At 38.7% G+C, this 16,129-nt stretch overlaps 1 protein-coding gene across 2 annotated transcripts in view; it reads left to right on the top strand.

Moving 5' to 3' along the window:
• The window catches only part of LOC125462423 (probable helicase with zinc finger domain), a 367,554-nt gene that overhangs the window by 230,108 nt on the left and 121,317 nt on the right, over positions 1–16,129 (top strand). The window lies entirely within an intron of this gene.

Below are 16,129 nucleotides of genomic sequence, written 5' to 3'. Positions count from 1 at the left end.
ATTTTCACCTGTGGTAAGAAACCTACTTAGGATTTCAGTTTTTTGTAAAAGAGCAAGAAATCTTCTCAAACCCTTGGAGAGTTTCCAACTCATTCGTTCTTCACTTCATCCCAAGAGAGAGGGAAACACATTAGCTCTTGGCAGTCAGCTAAGTATCATTGACCAGAGGAGGATGTGGCTAATGTCCTTTATGGTGGCATGGAGTTGAAATAAAAATGTTGACCTCAAAAACTCATATTATTCACAAACAATTCACTAACTATCCTGTAAGTATTAAGCTTTTAACTTATGTAAAGCATCCAAATCGAAACAGAGATAATAGGAACTGCAGATGCTGGAGAATCTGAGATCAAGCTCTACACCTTGTTATCCAAATCAAAACAATGTTTTTGGAAATTTACACAGAAAAAAGATTGTGGTGCCTGATGAGGAAATCTAATGTTTGAAGTTAATTATTGATGCACTGACACCAGGAAGTAAAATTGACAGAAATCAATTGAATTGTTACTGAGCAATGTGAAGATAGACTATTATAAGACCATAAGACATAGGAGTGGAAGTAAGGCCATTCGGCCCATCAAGTCCACTCCATCATTTAAATCATGGCTGATGGGCATTTCAACTCCACTTCCCTGCACTCTCCCCGTAGCCCTTGATTCCTTGTGAGATCAAGAATTTGTTGATCTCTGCCTTGAAGGCATCTAACATCCCGGCCTCCACTGCACTCTGTGGCAATAAATTCCTCAAGCCCACCACTCTCTGGCTGAAGAAATGTCTCCTCATTTCAGTTTTAAACTTACCCCCTCTAATTCTAAGGCTGTGCCCACGGGTCCTAGTCTCCCCGCCTAATGGAAACAACTTCCCAGCGTCCACCCCTTCTAAGCCATACGTTATCTTGCATAGGAAGTAGCAAGGGGTACCTTGGGGCATGACGCCCAGCTCAATGGATTACTATTTTGAAAGACTATTTACTTGAGGTCTTTGGAAGTAAGGATATTTGGTATAGTGAAGGAAGAGGTGTTGTTCTTTTCTCTTACACAGCAAGGAATAGTCCAAGAGAGGGAACGAGAGGCATGAGCGGAAGTTAGCAGGTATGTAATTATTAATTAATTAATTAGTTAAAAACCGAATGAACTGCAGATGCTGTAAATCAGGAACAAAAACAAAATTGCTGGAGAGGCTCCACAGGTCTGACAGCATCTGTGAAGAAAAAAACAGAGTTCATGTTTCGGGTCCAGTCACCCTTCCTCAGAACTAATTAATCAGTTCATGATATGGCAAAATAGACTATACCTGGACAGCAGACATGGGAATTTATGGAGAATGAGCTTCCCAAGCAAACAAATCTCCAGGAGATGTACCCAACTCTCGTCTCTCTGACTCAGAGTCATGAGCAAGTTGGAAAAACTGACGAATAAAGGAGGTGGCGAGATCTCTGGACCGTTTTATTCAGAGTACAGTAAGGCCCGAGAGGGAGGCACAAGTTCAGGAAAAGAAAGGAGTGACTGATGGAAGCCTGATAGTGGGGATTTAGAGCAAATTAAGAAAGAAACACTGCAGTCTCAAACCTTATCAAACAGTTTCTGATAAACTTATTGTCTGTGAGTACAGGAGGAATATTCATAGGGAGGACAGCTTTCAGATCGCTATGACTCACATGGTTGCCTATTGGGTTAAGGGTAGGGAGCATGTAACAACAGAATAGAAAATGGGACAGCAAATCGGTCCTCTAATTAGACGTTAAGCGGTAGCTTTTGCAATCAAAAATGAACACTCCCAATTTTGTGTTGCTTGCCCATTGCCTGGCTAAGGGATATCTCACAGTTTGTGGATAGAAAGTTGGAAAGAGAAGGGGTAATGTCAGTTATCATGGTCCACATTAGGACAAGCATTGTATGTAGCCACAGGGGGAAGGTCCTGCTCTGAAATAAAAAAGCAGGACCTTGACAGTAATCGTCTGTGCATTGTTCCCTGAACCACATGAAAATTAGGTCTAGAAGCAAGCAAGAGAATTAATACCTGGCTGAAGAGTTAATGTCAGAAGGTTGGTACCCATTCTGGAACAGGATGGAGCCATACTGATGGAGATAGTTCCATCTGAATTGGATGATACTCATGTCCTCATAGAGGGGTTAATTGAGAGGAGTCAAAGCTTTTAGAGTTGTAAGTTGAGGGTAAGGGATGAACCAGAGATGTAAAGGCCTTACATATAAACAAAATAGAGCAGTTGTGCATTGGAAAGCTTCAAGTAAAGGAAGACATTGATAATAAGACGATAAAAATAATCATAGAATGGGAGTTTAAAAGGTGATTTAATATAATGAGCAGAAATGAGTTAAAATGCCTGAGCAGCAATGCACACAGTATATGTAATAAGACAAGAAACCTGGAGGCAATCATGCATTGGGAGACAGCAAACATCATATGGATCATTAAAACAAAGCTACATAAAAATCACAATGGAACTAGACATTCATGGTCTAACATATTTAAGAAAGATAGAGGGAGGAAATGTAGAGGCAGATGAATTGTTCTCGTTAGACGTAACGTAATGGCAGTAGAATAACATAAGATACATATGGGTATAGATAATAGACGTTTAATCAGACTAAACTGCAGACCACCTAATAATGGCACGGACATAAAGGAAGAAATATACTTTCAAATTCAGGAATTAAGCCACAAATAGGATAGTAGTCACAGGGAATTTCAGTTACCCTGATTTAATCAGAAAGGGCAGGTAGTTAATGGAGTAAGGGATTGGAGTTTCTACAGTATGTAGAAAGTCTATCAAGAGAAGATTTTCAATTCAATTTCATAGTGGGGAATGGAAATAGGCCGATAAGAGAAGTAAAAATAGGAAAACAGCCCAACAATAGATGATGAAAACTAGGTTAGTTGACTGGAGAAATGCTGATCTTTGAGGAGCTGTGAATAGAATTTTGGAAAATAAACAGCAATGATACTGACAAACAATGATATAAAACAAGTAGGGGAAAAATGTAAACTGGTGTATTTTTATTCGTTCACGGGATACAGGCATCAATGGCCATGTCAGCACTTACTGCTCATTCCTAATTACCCAGAGGGTAGTTGCGTGTCAACCATGTTGCTTTGCTCTGGAGTCCCATGTAGGCCAGGTCAGGTATGGACAGCAGTTTCTTTTCCTCAGGAAGTTAGTGACATTTCTTTTTTTTTTGGCTTTGTATTCACTAAGCATTCACAAAATTAAAACTGAAACACTAGACTTTATTTATAAAGGGATAGGACTGAAATGTAGGGAAGATTTGCTAAACTTGGATCAAATATTGATCAAACCATACACAGGGATAAGGATAGCAAGACTTAAGAACCTTGGATGACATAAATTGTGAGTTTAGTCAAAAAGGAAAAGGAGGCATACGTAAGCTTTAGGAAACTGAAGATAGACATGGCCCTTGGAGAAAATAAAGAAAGCAGAAAGAACTTAAAGAAGGAGTTAGGAAGGTTAAAAGGTGCCATGAAATGTCCTTGCCAAATAGGATTAAGGAAAATCCTGAGGTGTTTTACGTAACAAGCTAGAGGCTAGCTAGGGAAAGTGTGTATCCATTCAAGGACAAAGGAGGGAATTTATGAATGGAGCCGGAAGAAATGCATGAGATCCTTAACGAGTGCTTTGCTTTGGTATTCACAAAGGACAGTATTGGCAGGAATGATGACCAAACAAAGTCATGTCTGAGGCTGAACCATCTGTGATGTTGTGTGGCACCACTAACATCCTAAATGGAATAGATTCGGAACTGTTGTAGCAGTTTAAAACTGTGGGCTAACAGCACCAGATTTTATTTCACCATAATAACCAGACAGTTTGTTTGCTCATATGATGACTAATTCCTATGAGGGTCAGGAGCCAATTTATATTCTTTTGAGGAGTGTGGAAGAAAATATCAGGAACATGAATAGTACCAGGTATACTGGAAGATGATGTCCCAGGCTGATGAAACTCCAATAAAATACAACATACATGCGAAACAGCAAGTGTAGTATATTATAGCAGAACTAAGCTAAGCTCTACAAAGCTGCCATGTTTAGTCCTGAATGGTGACAGACAATTAAACTATTAATGCGAAGTGATGGCTCTAGGAACAACATGTTCTCAATTATTGTGAAGCCAACATTTGAATGCAGAGGCCAAGATTGAAGAAATAGACCATAATCTAGCCAGTAAAAGTGATCCACTGGAGCCTCCCTGAGGTTCCTGCATTTAAAAAAAGCCAACCTTGAGCCAATTTAGCTTTCTCCCTGTGATTTGAAGCAAGGGCTAACTGGGTAGAATGCAGAAAGGCTATAGGCTCTGGTGACATTTTGACTATAGTCCTGAAGACTTATGTTCCAGAGTTAATTGTGTGTCAAGGAAGCTCTTTTTATACAGCTGCAACACTGCTATCTACCCGACTGTATAAAATTGCACAGGTATGTGCTGTCTACAAAAAAATAAGACAAGCACAATCAGTACCTCGACAACAAAATGATAGAAACGTGTTCAGTGTTATCAAATCGTATTGACTGTATAATAATATGCCAATTGATGTCCAGTTCAAATTCTGCCAGAACCATTCTCCTCCACACCCCATTATACCCTTTCCCAAAACATGAATAATTGAGCTTAATTCCACAAGAGAGATGAGAGTGACTCGTCTTCTAAGCAACGTTTGACCTAGATGTGGCAGCCACATCCACTCCCATATCCCATGAATAAATTACAAAAGAAATCTGCAAACATGCTTCTTACTAAATGTCTTGACCACTTACTATTCAATTTGCACCTAAAGCAAAACATTTTGCTTCCTAAGTGATCACCAATTGGTGAGATGATGGCCTGGTGGTTTTATCGCTGGACTCTTAATCTGGAAATTTAGCTAACGGTCTAGGAACCAGGATTCGAATCCCACTGTGGCGGATGGTGGAATTTAAATTCAATAAATAAAAAAAATCTTGAATTAAGAAGGTATTGATGACCATGAAAACCTCTGAAATGGCCTAGCAAGCCACTCAGTTCAAGGGCAGCTAAGGATGAGCAATAAATACTGGCCAGCCAGCAACACTCATATCCCACAAGTGAATAAAAAAAATTTGGTCATCTTGATGTAGATCTTGTAAATCCTGGCCTTTCTTAGATAAATATTTCCAGTTGATTTAAAATATGATGAAATAAGTCCATAAAAATATTGCACTATTTTGTTTTCATATATGTTAAGTCAGACGAAAACGAGAGAATAGAATTCAAGTACTGATCAATGCACAAATGATGAAAGGACGTACAATCTGGCAATTTTTCCTCTACCTTTTCCACACAACTGGTGTTCAGATGTGCTGTATTTTTCTGCATAAATTCTTCTCAAATAAATTTGATCAAGTAAAATGACAGGCTCACTTTAAAAGTGAACTGGCAAAGTGAAATACCAAATTACATCTGGTGTTCGTATTTTCTATTTCACTTTTGATGTTGAACAGGGTTGTGTGTCTTCTACAAAGGAAGAGAGATAGGTTATTCAACACATTTTCAAAAATTAGAGCAAGGTTATTCAAAACTGAAGTCAGGAAGTGCACAAAAACATTATTGGAAATCTGGAACTCTGATCAAAATTTCTAAGTGTTGGGTAAATTGAAATTTTCAGGGTTGGCATTATTCAGTTTTTCTTCAGTATGACTATCAAGGGACATATGGAGCAAAGATGAGTAAATGGAATTGAGATGCAGTTCAGCATCAGATCTAAATAAATTATGGAACAATTTAATAATCTGGTTGAAAAATATCATAACAAAGTGAACCTGCACTTAACCTGTAATGTTTTAACCTAGCTTTCTTCAATGTAGTTGTGTATTTTATGTATTATTGCTGAAATCAAGCCTTATTTGCACATGTTAGAACTATAATACAAAGAGAAACCTTGTATTTCTGCAGCACTTTTGCAACCTCAGGATGGCGCAAATTGCTTTGCAATGAAACTCTTCTGGAATGTAGTAGCTTTTCTAAAGTACGGAAATGTGCAGTAATTGTGTGTGTACGTGAAAGTCCTGCAGACAGCAATGATGTAAGTAATCAGATAATCTGTTAATTGATTACTTTTTACTTGGTTGAGGATTCAATTTTATCCAAGGCTGTAGGAGAACTGTCCAGCTCTTTGAGTACTGCCTTGGGATCTGAAAGGGCAGACAGGTCTCATGTTTCATGTCTTATCACAAATACAGCATCTATAACAGCAAAGCGCTAGCTCAATATTGCTGAATGTCAGTCAGGATCTCATGTTCCAATTTTTGAAATAGAACTTGAATCTATGACCTTCTGACTCAGATTGAAGTGCTACTACCTCAATACAAAGTCATCTAATGCCAGAATCATTCTTAATTATATCCCCGCAACGTTACAAGTTTACTGTAAGAAATCCAAAATGCACATTTATCAGCATCAGGAGGACAAGTTAACCTTTCAGGTGAAAATCCTAATCTGAATGTAGTTCAGTACATCCATGGTCCCAGGAGTCATTCTTTCTGGTTCCCGCATATTCTGAGATTTTCCTTTCTTTTGTCACAGCCAGAAAAGGACAAATTTGCTCAGGCTAAACACTTAGCTGCTCTCTGTTACAACAGTGATCATTTCAAACTGATCATTGTTATAGCACATTGATAAGAAATCGATCTCATGATTATAATTCACAAGACACTGAAATCATCAATCCAATTATGGACCAGCAGGAAAGGCAAATGGGTGTTTTACTTCACAATGGAGAAGTTTGTCACTGAAGTGTAGCGTATGGTATATCTTATTAATGATTATGTAGAGTGGAGGAACGGGCTATTCAACCCAATAGGATGTTTATGCTCACATGAGCTTCCTACCGTTCATCTTCAGTATTTCAGTGTATTCTTCTCTTCTTTTCTCCCTGATATTTACGTGATTCCCCCTAAATTCATCTATGTAACTAAATAGTGGTATTATTAGAAATGAATGAAGCTCAATTTTTACCATTCTGCCAGAAAAATATTTTATGTGATAGCTAGTTGAGGGCTGGAAGAATATACAAGTTAAGTTTGGGTAGATCAGATAACATAATGTTGATTTTTTTTTAACAAATAACAACAAATTAGTAGTTTCTTCCAATTTGCATCAGGCCTTTATTATCCAGTGATGCTCACTTTGGGTTCTGCCATGGCCACTCAGCTCCTGAAACTTCTGATCCAAACATTGACAGCAGAGCTGAGTTCCAGAGGTGAGGTGAGAGTGATTGCCCTCAGCATTGAGGCAGCATTTGACAGACAGTGGCATCAAGGAGTCCTGGGAAATCTAAGGTTAATGGGAATTAGTAGGAAAACTCTCCACTGGTTGAAGTGAAACCTCATGCGAAGAAAGATGGATATGCTTGTTGGAGATTAATCATTTCGGTCCCAGAATGTTATTGCATGAGTTTTTCAGCATAGTGTACTGGGCATTATCATCTTGACTACTTTCTTAATGATTTTTCCTTCATCATAAGGTTATAAGTGAGGATAATCACTGGTGATTGCACAATGTTCAGAGACATTCCTGACTCTTTAGATACTAAAGGATTCCAAGTCCATATGCAGTAAGACCTTGACAACATCCTGGCTTGGACTGCGACAAGCAACATTCACACCATGAATATTTCAGACAATGATCATAGTTACAAAGATGCTTCATATTAAAATTTCTTGGAGTCTGAAGGATTGTTGAAAAATGACTTATTTCAAATTTTGTGGAAGAAACTGGAATAGGTTCTTTAAAAGAGGTTGTTGAAAGATCACTGTTGACATTTGAGATCTTTTCAACAATTAAAAGTCCTTGTCTTTGACCCCCTGTTCCTGAGATCCAAAAGCAAAACCTTAACTTTTTCACCACTTCATCCCTTGAAGACTAACCATGATCTCCCAGGTCCAGAAGCTTTTCATTTGAACTTTAATGTTGAGGCTAATAGCACACTGAGAAGCTATTCAAGCTGATTGGAGCTTAAATTGGCAAACTTTCTTGTTTGTAGGTGAGAATCCACACTTAGATTGCAAGATGGAAAACTTTGCCTCAATGTCTTTGTGAAAAGGATTTGGAGACAAGATGGTATTGTTGAATAGAGAAGAAGGTAGAATGGTATAGAATAAGAAAAGACCATTTAGCTTAAACCTCAGATATATGCTTAGTGAATACAAAGACAAAAAAAAAGAAATGTCACTATAATAAGTTCTGACAGCAATGTTCATAGCATCCTCTGTTAGAAGAAATGAAAGAATACAAATAAGCAAAATGGTTTCATCAGGGAACTACTCAGATTTATTTCCATTTTAATTGATCTTCTATGGAGTGATGAGTCAGAAGTTAGTTATTAGATTAGAAGCTTTATTTTTTTCTGAATTCAGGAATTTTCTTTGGCAATGTGTCGGTTCATAACGAGGTGTAAAGAAATAAATGGCAAAAGCTTTTGCAAATGTTTCTTGAAGTGGTTACTTCATGAAATAGGGAACCTCAATTGCTGTGCTGATGAAGCTTCGCTGATAACAAGAGCCATTGCTGAATTTGTGCTGATTGCAGATAACACAGAATGTGTTTTCAATATATGCACCTGCTGGCGAATTATGAAAAATGCAAATTAAGTTAACTGCTTCTGAGTCACTTCCTGTTTGTTGTACCCAGATGCACAGGGTAGTAATCAGCCTGGAAATTGTGGGCACATTTAAATAGAGCTGGAGAATACAATTGATATTGGTTGTAAAAATTAAGTTGTGCAGTACAAAACTATTTCTCATTTGCACAACCTGAAGAGTACAAACCGTATATTTTTAACAGAAATGCCAGCTAAGGACTTATGTAAGGAAACATTTCATTACAGAAATAGTAATCAATACAGTGCTTGGAACATGCCCTGAAAAGGGTGATGGAGGAAGAAGTTCTGGATTAATTTAAAAAGCAGTTAAGATACTCAAGTGAGCTCGAATAATCATCTCTTCCCTCCCGCAACTGTGACAGGATACCCCTTGACCTTATCTACCATCTCACCAGCATCCACGTCCAGAAGATCATTTTCCACCTGGAGACCCTGAAGCCCTCCGGACTCAATGTCAAGTTCAATAATTTGAGGGCCTGAACTCTCCCATGTCCTAGCCCCCTACCCCACTCACCAGGTATTGTTACCTCATGATCTGCCATTACACACTGCCTATTGTTAGCCACTAACAGTCTTCATTAACAGCTATTCACCCTCCTAGCCAGATTGTTCTCTACTCCTTAGTCCAACTGAGTAGTCCAACTGCTGTTCTGTCTCGTTAGGTTCTGTTCCCACTTATTGTTCACACCTTAACCCTTCGCTCCACCTTATCTTCGGCGTATAAACTGACATTTTCCTAGCTACTTTCAGTTCTGAGGAAGGGTCACCTGACCCAAAATGTCAACTGTTACTTCTCTTCACAGATGCTACCAGTCCCGCTGAGCTTTTCCACCAACTTCTGTTTTTGTTTCAAGAAAGGATGGCAGTTTTTTCAATGAAGGATATTAGTGAACCAGACAGATTTTTCCAACAATCAACAATGGATTTATGGTCATCATTAGAATTAATTTGTTACAAGAAAATACCTCAGAAAGCAGAGTTCAACGTCTATGGAACCAAAATAGAATTGCAATTGCAAAAACATATAAATATACAAAATAGGAGCAATAAAAGACCATTTGACCCTCGACCAGCTAGCCATTCACTGAGACCATGGCTGATCTCGATATCTTTAAAGTTCTACATTTCCATCCTCCCCAATTGCCTGTGATTCCCTAGCCTAAGTATTTACCTCTGCCTTAAAAATACTTACTGTCCCTGTTTTGATCACTTTCTGAGGCAGAGAGCTCTAATATCTCACAACCCTCTGAGAGAAAAATGTCCTCATCTTTGTCATATAATGGTGACTCCGAATATTAAAAAAAAGCCCCCTAGTTCCGGTTTTTCCAAAAGAGGAAACATCTTTTTTATGTCAACCTGTAATAGCCATTCAGGATTTCATACATTTCAGTCAAGTCAATAGACAATAGGTGCTGGAATAGGCCATTCGGCCCTTCAAGCCAGCACCACCATTCATTATAATCATGACTGATCATCCACAATCAGTATTCTGTTCCTGCCTTATCCCCATAACCCTTGATTCCACTATCTTTAAGAGCTCTATCTATCTCTTTCTTGAAAGTATCCAGAGACTTGGCCTCCACAGCCTTCTGGGGCAGAGCATTCCATATATCCACCACTCTCTGGGTGAAGAAGTTTTTCCTCAACTCTGTTCTAAATGGCCTACCCCTTATTTTTAAAGTGTGTCCTCTGATTCTGGATTCACCCTTTTACTCTTGAAACTCCAATGGAATCAAGCCCAATATATCTAACTTTTACTCACTAAGAATCATAGAATCCCTGCAGAAAGAGGCTATCCTGCTCATCAGGTCTGCACTGACTGTCCAAAAAGCATCCCACCTAGACCCCCACCCCAGCGTGCATATTCCTGGACACCACAGACAATTTACATGGCCAATCCACCTAACCTGCACATCTTTGGACTGTGGCAGAAAACCAGAGCACCTGGCAGAAACCCATGCAGACGCAGCAAGAATGTGGAAACTCTACACAGTCACCTATACTGGAATTGAGCCCAAGTTTTTGGCGCTGTGAAGCAGCAGTGCTAACCACTTTGCCATTGTGCTGCCACTCACTTCAGGCATCAATTTAGTTAACTTACTGTGAAATGCCTCCAATGCATTTGTATCCTTCTTTAAATAAGGAGAGCAAAACTGCATATCATATTTGATATGTGGTCTCACTAATGCCCTGGTGAAAGAAGTATGCTTTTTTTCTTCATTCATGGCATATGGGCATTACTAGCTGGGTAATGAAAAGAGCAAAGGCACAGCAGCTAAATTTACAGATGACACAAAGCTAGGTAGGAATGCACATTGTGAAGAAGATGTAAACAGTTTGCTGACATATAGATAGGTTGAGTCAGAGGGCAATATTCAGGCTGATGGAGGAAAATGTGGGAAAATGTGAAATCGTTCACTTTGGCAGAAATAAAGAGGACCAGCTGGCTATAAGTAAAATGGAGAATAAACCTGGAATTCTGAGGAACAAATTAATTTAGCTCTATAATTAAATGCATTAGTCAAAAAAGGTTAATTTGCAGGTCCAGGACATAATCAAGAAGGCCTTGGGACATCATGACTACCTTCTTAAGGCTAAGCATGTTGGACAATGATGCTGGCACAGCCAGCTATGCCCACATCCATGAATTAAGTTTTAAAAAGTCATGCACGACATTAGTGAAGCCACATCTCAAATACTGTGTGTAGTTTTGGTCTCCTCATTTGAAGAAGGTTACAACTAAAATAATAAATCCTTAATTTTATGTTTACTCAACTCGTAATAAAGATAGCATCCCATTAGCCTTATTGATTATGTGCTGTATCTGCAAACTAATCTTTCATGATCAATACAGTTAAACAACTAAATTTGTCTGTATTTCAAAATTCCACCTTTGTACTCCATTAAAGTAATACTCTGCTTTTCTCATTACTCCTGCCAAAGTGAACAACTTCACATTTTCCCACGTTATATTCCATCTGCCAGAACATTGCTCACTCATTCAACCTATTTATTTCTGTCAGAAAATTCCTTCCATCTTCCTACCTGCCTTTGTGTATCTGCGAATTTAGGTGCTGTGCCTTTGCCCTCTGCATTTATGTCATTGATATAAATTGTAAAACATTGAGGCCCCATCATAGACTCTTGTGGGACTCCAGCCATCACATCCTGTAAGTTAGAAAAAACCCAAATGCTGTTTTCTGCTAACTAGTTAGTCTCTATCTGTGCTAATATGTTTTCCCCCACCCCCGCACTCTGAATCTTTAGTTCCCACAGTAATCTTTGATGTGACACTTTACAGAATGATTTTTGGAAATCTAAGCGCAGTGCATCTGCAAGATCCCCCTTTATCCTCAGCCCTAATTAATAACTCCTTGGAAGAAGATAATAGATTGGTTGAATATGATTTCTCTTTCATAAATCCATGCTGACTCTTCCCAGTTACCTTCAGTTGTTCTAAGTTACGTGCCCAACTATGATAACCTCTTTAATGATCAATTTTAAAACCATTCCGATGACAGATGTCAAGTTAACTGGCCTATAGTTTTCTACTTCTCTCCTTTCTTGAATAGAAAGACTATTTGCAACTTTCCAGTGAGACAGAATTTTTCATGAATCTCAGAAAATTTGGAAAAATAACAGTAATGCACCTACTCCCTCATTAGCCACTTCTCTTAAGACACTGGGACGAAGTCCATTTGGACCTGAGACTAGTTAGTCCATTGCTGAACCAATTTGCTTAGTATATCTTCCCTCATGATTGCAGTTTCACTAAGTTGCTGTCTCACTTCCCCGTCTTGAAATAAAGCTATTACTAGAATGTTTTTGTATCTTCTGTAGTGAAGACAGAAGCAAAATGGTTGTTACTTTCATTCACCATTTCCTTATCCACTATTTACTCCCCATTCCCAATCTTTAAAGGACTGAGAGACTGAGAATACTTAGTTTACTCACTCTTTTATATTTTAAATACCTATAGAATTTCTTAATCCTGTTTTCACATGTCTGCCTGGCTTCCTATTAAAACGTGGAATCCCTATAGTATATAAAGAGCCATTTGGCCCGGCAATTTAGCACCCTATAAAGAGCATCCCTCCCAGTTCTCTACCCTATCCCCGTAACCCCACACTTACCATAGGAGGGGATTTAGTAGAGACATATAAGATGATCAGAGGATTAGATAGGGTGGACAGTGAGAGTCTTTTTCCGAGGATGATGACTTCAGCTTGTACAAGGGGCATAGCTACAAATTGAGGGGTGATACATTTAAGACAGATGTCTGAGGCAGGTTCTTTACTCAGAGAGTGGTAAGGGCGTGGAACGCCCTGCCTGCCAATGTAGTTAACTCAGCCACATTAGGGGCATTTAAACAGTCCTTGGATAAGCATATGGATAATGATGGGATAGTATAGGGGGAGGGGCTTAGATTAGTTCATATGTCCGCATGACATCAAGGGCCGAAGGGCCTGTTCTGCGCTGTATTGTTCCATGTTCCATGTTCTATGTTCTATAACAAAGCCACCGAGACTATACATCCTTGTACACTACAGGTATTTAATGTGGCCAACCCACCTAACCTGCACATCTTTGGATCATGGGAAGAAATTGGAGCCATGCAGACATGGCGAGAACAGACAAACTCCACACAGATAATTATGCGAGGCTGCAATTGAGCCCGGATCGGTGGTGCTGTGAGGTAGCAGTGCTATCACTGAGCCACCGTGCCACTTGATTCTCTAATTTTTGTCTTGTGATTAACCTTTTATTCATTCTCCAATGTTCTTTATATTCTGACCATGTGTCTGACTTGCCATTCATCTTTGCCCAGTAATACACCTTTTCTGACTTCTTAATTAACAATATATGGTGTGTCCTCCCTTTGGCATTTCTTTTTATGGTAGGAATATACCTACTTTCAATAGTCTGTGATGTCCCCTTAAACATCTGTCACATTGTCTCTATTAATCTATTCCTGAGCCTACAATGTCAGTTCACTCCTGCTAGTTCAGCTTTCATTTCACATTGTTTTTACTTAAGGTTAAAATATCAGTCTTAGACCCACTCTTCTCCCTTTCAAACTGAATAGAAATTTCAATCGCAATGTAGTTGTAGCTACTTACGGCTGCTTTTATTCTAGGATCATTAATTAACCTTATCATATTACATAAAGCTAAGTTTTAATATAACCCACTCTCAAGTCAGTTCCAGAGTGTGCTGCTGTAAGAAATTATCTTGAAAACATTCTAAGAATGCTTTATTCACACTTATTACATGTAACATATTTTTTCACACTTGTTTCGTAGCCTCCACAGTTTTGTTTCAAACTTTCTCTACTTCCCTAATTATGCAGTTCACAAGAATGTTGGCCTCAGAACTGTTCAGGTATAGTCCATTCCAGTGGTGTGTGGAACTTCCTTCTCGGTTTGACCTATGTCATTGATGCCTACGTAGACTTGACCACTGGACCTCCTCCTCCTCCCATAGAGTCATAGTGCATGGAAACAGACCCTTTGGTCCAACTAGTCCATACTGACCATAATCCCAAACTAAACCAATCCCATCTGCCTGCATTTGGCCCATATCCCTCCAAATCTTCCCTATTCATGTACTTATCCAAATATCTTATAAACATTGTAACTGTACTTGCGTCTATTACTTGCTCTGGCAGTTCATTTCACAGACTAGCCGTTCTCTGTAAAAAGTTACCCTTATGTATTTTCTAAATCTTTCTTCTCTCACTGCAGTAATTTCTCCAGCACTGAGCAGATGCCCTAAAAACCATGGCACCAGAGGAACAATGCAACCATCTGGACTCTTGTTCTTTACTGTCAAGAATGGTGTCAATTCCTCTCACTATCCCTGACTGCATTGTATTAATATACTGTGTGTTGCTCTCTGAACTTAAATGGCTTCCTGATCCACAGTGTCATGATCAGTTTGCTCATCCACCCTGCAGCTCCCAAATAAGCTGCAATAACTTCAAGCTGATGGGGCAACTCTTGCACTTTTGCCATCTGGATCTTCTTACCTGACTGACTCTCAGTCAAACACTCCTGTCCCTTATCATTGCTTAAATCAGAAGACCCTGTGCTCATGTGTGTGATTGCCTCCTGGTACAAAGACTCCAGACCTTAACCCCTTACCAAACACTGGCCAAAAAGCAAACACCAAACTTCTTATCCTGTAATAGATCAAGAACTGATTCCTTTGGGTGAGATGGGTATGAAAGCTAAAGGAAACAAGCATCTCACCAGCCCCCAACCATATTCTCACTCTGAAAATTGCTAGGTTTGTGCTCCGTTCCCTTAAGTGCATTATTTACTTTTTAATTCAGTTGGTTGGACAGCTGGTGGTGATGTGGGGTGATGCCAAAAATGTAGGTTCAATTTTGTTATTGACTGAGGTCACCATGGAGGCCCATCTTAACCTTGCTTGTTGACTGAGGTGTAGTGAACCTCATGTTAAACTGACCAGCAGCCATCTTTCTCTAATGACTGAGCAGCCTCTTTGGCTTTCTCCTTCATATTTTTGCATTTTATTTAGACTGCTAAAATCATTCTGTTTATGTTGCTAGATATAACTATATGATATAATTATATTAAATTGATGCATGGAATTACAAATAATTTTGTTTCCTGTTAGGTTTTTATTGAACTTCCCTTTTATCCTTGAATATCAGTTCTCTTTCAAGCAAATTTTAAATTATAGCCAAACATACTCGAGCATATTTCTCAACTATTTAGGAGGCTTTCTTTAATCCATTGAATGACTGACTTCAATAACAATCTTACCTAAAAGGAGATGTTTCATTTTGATCATTCTGGACATGGTGTTTCTCAGATCCACTGTCAGTCTTGTCTGTCAGTTCCATTGGCATTACTGAACTTTATAACAAGTAAAATAATTATGATTTCTGATCCAGTTTGTTAGGATTTAAAATGGCCATGACCAAGTGTGTTGCTTCTTGTGGTCCTGTGAGAAAATGGATAAATTTGTGAAGCACTATCTCAAAACCATTGGTTAAAATCCTGTAATCCAGTAATACTAGAATTTGACTTACTCACTCAAATCAGTGATCTTGAGTATAGTTGTACCATAAATGTGAAGAAATAGGCAGATAAATGGGGGGGGGGGGGGGAGGCAAACAGACTGCAAAAAGAGGCTCAAGTTTTTTTGCAGTCTTAACATCCCATCCCTACAGCTTTCCCCACTTTCCACTTGTTAGAAATGGTTACAGTCCTGAACCTTCACTTACTATTTTGGGCTATTTCTCTTACACCTATCTGTAAAGCATTTGGCTTGTTCTTTACATGAAAAGTGTTACATGATTGTTTGTTAATGTGTAATTGCATGATTCTTTGATTTTGAAATCCCTTGTCAATGCATCAACTACTTTGTAAAGACTTGCCTGTAGCTGGGGATGAAAGCAACTGTTCAAATTATATGATAATTATTTCATTTCTGTTAATAATTTGATT

This window comes from Stegostoma tigrinum, chromosome 23, assembly GCF_030684315.1.
Source record: "Stegostoma tigrinum isolate sSteTig4 chromosome 23, sSteTig4.hap1, whole genome shotgun sequence".
Taxonomy (NCBI): domain Eukaryota; kingdom Metazoa; phylum Chordata; class Chondrichthyes; order Orectolobiformes; family Stegostomatidae; genus Stegostoma; species Stegostoma tigrinum.
Note: the sequence above shows the minus strand (reverse complement) of the source record. Positions and strands in the feature narration are given on the sequence as shown.